The sequence below is a fragment of the Saccopteryx bilineata genome, chromosome 5 (assembly GCF_036850765.1).
Source record: "Saccopteryx bilineata isolate mSacBil1 chromosome 5, mSacBil1_pri_phased_curated, whole genome shotgun sequence".
Lineage (NCBI taxonomy): Eukaryota > Metazoa > Chordata > Mammalia > Chiroptera > Emballonuridae > Saccopteryx > Saccopteryx bilineata.
The window spans coordinates 94,107,179-94,113,019 of NC_089494.1; the positions used below are offsets into that span (position 1 = coordinate 94,107,179).

The 5,841-nt window shown below is 35.0% G+C and overlaps 1 non-coding gene across 1 annotated transcript; it reads right to left on the bottom strand.

Moving 5' to 3' along the window:
* Positions 1–2,533: 2,533 nt before the first annotated feature.
* Positions 2,534–2,609, bottom strand: TRNAP-GGG (transfer RNA proline (anticodon GGG)). Its single transcript has one exon. It is a non-coding gene; the product is annotated as a tRNA-Pro (tRNA).
* Between the last annotated feature and the right edge of the window lie 3,232 nt (positions 2,610–5,841).

A 5,841-nucleotide genomic window follows, 5' to 3' on the forward strand; every position in this document is an offset into this window, starting at 1 on the left:
TATGATCAATTTTACCTTTCAAGATATTATTACTCATCTATAAAATTACACAAAAATTGCCATAAACAAGCTGACTCAACAAGAACAATCGTATGTTAAAAAAAATAACCTTCATGTTTATAGAAATAATAAAACCCATGCAATACTTCTTTTAAAGATCTTGCTCTAAACAAACTGAATTATTCATGCATAGAATTGTACAGCATTAGAACACCTGTTTTCAATCATGCATAATGTAAAATCACTCATTACCTCACAAGAGCCTCTGCATCTCCAGCAATCAAATGGCATTGAAACAGCAAAACAGGTGCCTGGCAGGTGGATGCAAGCAGATGTTTTGGGCTTGCATGCCTCTTCTTGTACAGGTGTGATGATCTTGTTTTCAATGGCATAATTGCTATTTAAATAGGTAATATTTAATTCTTATGTACTTTAATATTTATTTTTGCTTCTTCAATTTCTCTCTCACTTTGCCACTGTCTGGGCTTGAGGTGAATTTAAAAGCCTTTGGGAAACAGTAAGGTTGGAGAGGTGCCCGCTGAAGGTGTAGTTTCACTATCTTAGACTGTCATGGTGAAAGAACTCTCTGTCAAAAGTCCAGTTTCTGGGTGCGCATGTGCAGCTTCAGCAGCATGGCTAACTAAACAGGAGGGGGAAAAAGTTACCGTTCTTGTTAGATATTACACCAGAGTCATATTTAACTATTTCTACTGTGCATACTATGAATTTTAAATTAAGTCCATGCAAATCTATGAGTGCAAATCAGAAAGAAACATCTTTCTTCAGCGGCTTATACACAATTTATTGAACTTCTACAAGGATAGCTCTGTATGTATCTTCCTTGTGAGGCATCAAAGTGCATTTGCTTAAGCATGTTTTAGTAAAACATCTTTAAGTCTCAGCTGGAAATAAGGTTTTCACTTCATACTAGATTTATCCAATATAAATTCATTCAAGCAGAATAAGTAATGCAGCTTTCAACAAAGGGTGTTGCAGGCACCTTATTTTCCTGTCTGTTTGTATAGTTCTTCCATTTTTTAAAAAAAATAATCAACCAATTTTGTATCAGTGGTAGGTGCAATATTGAAAACAGTGAAGAAAGAAAACTTTATTTTTGAGATCAGGTGCAGAATGAAATTCTATGTTGTCCCATCAAAGCTGTCATTCTCTGTAAGTTTTCGTGCCTGCTTAAGCTATGAGTTTATAGTGAGTTAGTGTGTCAGAGAGGAATTACAAGTCCACTGCACCAACATAGCTGGAGGTTTGAGAATGTATATATCTCACAAACTAAAGTCACTGTCATCCCAGGCAAGTAGATACATGAAACATATCAATGACAAATTATACCTTTAAGGTGTTATATTATATCTTTGATAGTATGGATAACCTATACAAAATGCACAAATATTTCTCTGTAAAGTAAAGAATGTTTTCAATCATCCAAACCTTTAATTAATTCCATTCAAGTATTCATGTATTTCTAAGTATCTGAATATGTGGGATCATTCATGTCGGCCAAAGACCTGGCTCGAGACCCTGCCTCTCCTTTCCCTTTTTCCACGATGATTTGGCTCTGTGTAGACATCACCATTACATTAATTATCCATGCAATGCTCTGTACAGTGAAAATAGTATAAAATAAATGCATAAATAATCATATTATAGCCATTTTACCACCTAAAGTATTAGAATTATTTAAACTAAGTCAATGGATTTTTAAAGTTGTATCAGAAAGTTAACCCCCAGATATTCTTTTTCCAACTAAGTGTTACTGAGACCTGGCTATATTAGGTCATGCTTTTTGTCTTGATGTGACCTCAGTCATAAGTAAAATGAGAATAAAATGTTTGTTGCACTGTACATTAAACAAATGGATACCAGCCTTTCATATATTTTTTCTATTTATACATTAGTTATTTATATGACATTACTATAAATTATTTTAACTATTAGTTTTGCAGAACTAAGATATGACTCCATTAATAAAAACATTATCATAATAAATCACAATCACTATTACCACTTCATCACTACCACTATTTATTGAGCACTGATAATTGGCCAAGCATGATATTAAACACTTTACATATATTTAAACATTACAGTATACTATGCATAATACATATTATGTTATCTTTATCAATTTCTTTGTTTGAGTGTGGTTACAAAAAAAGATTCAGACCTACCAAAGGCAGAGAATATGAAGTTACAGTTTTCTTTCTTTTTTTTTTTTTTCTTCTGAAGCTGGAAATGGGGAGAGACAGTCAGACAGACTCCCGCATGTGCCCGACCGGGATCTACCCGGCACGCCCACCAGGGGCGACGCTCTGCCCACCAGGGGATGATGCTCTGCCCCTCCGGGGCGTCGCTCTGCTGTGACCAGAGCCACTCCAGCGCCTGGGGCAGAGGCCAAGGAGCCATCCCCAGCGCCCGGGCCATCTTTGCTCCAATGGAGCCTTGGCTGCGGGAGGGGAAGAGAGAGACAGAGAGGAAGGAGGGGGGGGTGGAGAAGCAAATGGGCACTTCTCCTATGTGCCCTGGCCGGGAGTCGAACCCGGGTCCCCGGCACCCCAGGCCGACGCTCTACCGCCGAGCCAACCGGCCAGGGCCTGAAGTTACAGTTTTAAGGTCTATCTTAGTATACACCATTTTGGGTTGTGAGTTATATCTTCATGACCTGAGCGGCTGGATATAAATATGGTATGATACTCCAGCATATGCGATGTTTTGCACTACTAGAACAAAGACAAGCTAGTTCTAAAGAATATATTTTTGAAACATTTCCTAATACTTCTCAAATGTAATGTTATCTTAGATATGGAACCACTGTATTTTTAGCTGTGTGTGTGTCTCACATCCTGACCATTACTAATCCACTTTTGTTCAAAATGTAAACACAGTCTTTAATTTTTGATCAGCTCAATGATAGAATTCAAAGGTATGTTTTCCATTGGCTAAATTATAATTTTTGTGTGTGTGTGAGACAGACAGAAAGAAGAATAGACAGAGGCAGATAGACAGGCAGGGAGAGAGATGAGAAGCATCGATTCTTCATGGCAGCTCCTTTGTTATTCATTGATTGCTTTCTCATATGTGCCTTGATGAGGCGGGGGTAGCTATAGCAGAGCAAGTGACCCCTTGCTCAAGCAAGCAATCTTGGGCTCAAAACACTGACCATGGGGTCATGTCTATGATCCCATGCTCAAGCCAGTAGCCCCACGCTCAAGCTGGTGACTGTACATTCTAGTCAGATGAGCCACACTCAAGCCAGAGACCTCGGGATGTCAAACATGGATCCTTTATTTCTAGGCCGATGCTCTATTCACTACACCACTGCCTGCTCAGGCTAACTTGTACTTTTTAATACAAATAACATTCTATATCTTTTATAATATGGTAGCAATAGCAACTGAAAACACTAAATGACTATATTAATTATAATATAATTGCACAAAATGTTTATGGTAATGAAGTAGAAGGCAAGGAAATTTTTAACTTGAAACACACCAATATTTACTTAGAAGTAAATTAGAATAGGTAAAAATAGAATAAATAAAACTTATCAAAACTCATAGGGATATAGAGGTCAGTAAAATTTAGGACAAGAGTAGGCTAAATGGTCAACAGAAACAAATAGCTACACAATTTTAACAATAACTCCTTTCTAATATTTTTTAGAATGTCAATTTGTGTTTTCTGAATTTGTCTTAAATTTTTCCACTATACAAAAATTTTATCATTCTGTTATCTGCATCTTTCTACATATGTTAGGACCAACTTACACCAGAATGAATCAGTGCAAGCATATAAGAACTAATGCTTCTCTGGAGGAGCTGAGTTTTTAATGAATTCTGCCAAATAAAAAGAAATGAAACCACACTAAAAGCAAAGCAAAAAGAAATTAGAAATTCAGGAATGAAATATTTTAAATTAGATATTGCATTGTATTTTCTGAAAACAGATAGCAAAGAAAAAAATGAAACATTGAATAAAATACTAGTAGCTTGTTTTTTTCCCAAAGAAAATAGTGCCCTACAATCTATATGGAGACAATAGGATATCAGTAACCTCCACAAAATACTGAGTGTTCAAGGATTAGAAGTTAAACTCCATTCTCCATTCATCATTCTGTTTACTAGAGCTTAAAACAAATAAATAGCAGAATAATTACTTGCTTGCTATAGTTTCTTTGAGGCTCAAGGACACTTTTCTTTACTGAGGTGGAGAATGACAGGAGAAATAAATAGCCAAGTGTATATTGAGAAGATGAGGAACACTGACACCAACCTCACTTTGAAGGAAACCAGTTTCTAAAATCATCTTATGTTATAAAACTAGACAATACTATAAAATACACAGAGTGATTAAGGGGAATTAGAAAAATAGGCACAGATATATTCAAAGCAATCAATTCCAATATTTTCAACTTAATCACATACTCCAAAGTCAAACTAACTTAGCATATTACATAAAAACAATATTTCCTGCCCTGGCCAGATAGCTCGGTTAGTTGGAGTGTCATTCCAAAGAGCAAAAGTTGCTAGTTCGATCCCTGGTCAGAGCACATAAGGGAACAGCTCGATGTCTCTGTCTTTCCATCTCAATTTTTATTTTATAAATTTATAAATAAAATTAAAAAAAATATTTTAAAAAACCAGCATTTCCTGAGATCCATCCACCAAGAGGACCATTCTCACGCAAGACCTTTTATAGCAGCACAATGTTAATTTTAATCGAACTCTGCTCCCAAGTAAAATTTCCTCACAAATCTACTATAAAAGACAGGAAACATTTAAAGAACACAATTATTAAATATAGCTGTTTTTTAAAATGAAAATCATGGGAATATAAGGTAAATATAGCACAGGGAATATAGTCAATAGTATTCTAATAACTATGTATAAGATTTATTGGGATAATTACTTAGTAGGTTATATAATGTCTAATCACTGGAGAGTACACCTAAAACTAATATAATATTGTACTTCAACTGTAATTGAAAAAAAAGATAATTAAAAATAAAAAGCAGTATTTTATATTTAAGTACATTTTAGGGTATTATAAGTTGGTGGTAACCATTGTACTAGATACATATATAAGCTGATCACCTTTTCTCATCTTCATTGACTTCTGTTGCCATGGAGAATCTTTCACTGTGACAAACACATCACTGGCTTGGTTTCCCATTTCTCCCTCTATAACTCCATATAGATCCCGAGTTTCCCAAAGATGAGACCCATATCCCTGTGTTTGGCTTTGAGTATCAGCTTCCACCATGTCTTCTGCTTCATTAAGTTTTTCACCTCCAAATTTTGCTTTTGTTATTATTTATCCTATGACTGAGTTTCCTCAAACCAGTACCAGTTAGGTGTTTTATGTTTCTTGGCATATAATGGGTATCTATGAAGGTGTGCTGTTGAAAATGAGTGACTTTTTACATGTATACAATGCTATAGTTGTTGACTCCTACAGAAAGTGAATCATGGTCTTTTCCACATCATTCAGATAAAAATATATTGAACTACTAAAAAAAGATTAATGTTTTTCTCAAATTTTTTAAAATTTATTTTTATAAGAATTATTTTTCAACTTGTCCTGATGGTTAGTTGGAGCATTGTTTCAATATGTAGAGGTTGCCAGTTTATCCCTGGTCAGCGCAAATACTGAAACAGATCAACCTTTGTCTCTCTCTTTCTTCCTTAGTCTAAAATCAATAAATTTAAAAAAAATTAATAGTTATTTTTAACATTTTTTCTCTAAATATTTGCTTTTAGAATCTTTAAGTTCTGGGCGAATCAATTTTTCATCTTGGGGCAAGTTTGCTTTCTTTAGAGTTAGAGG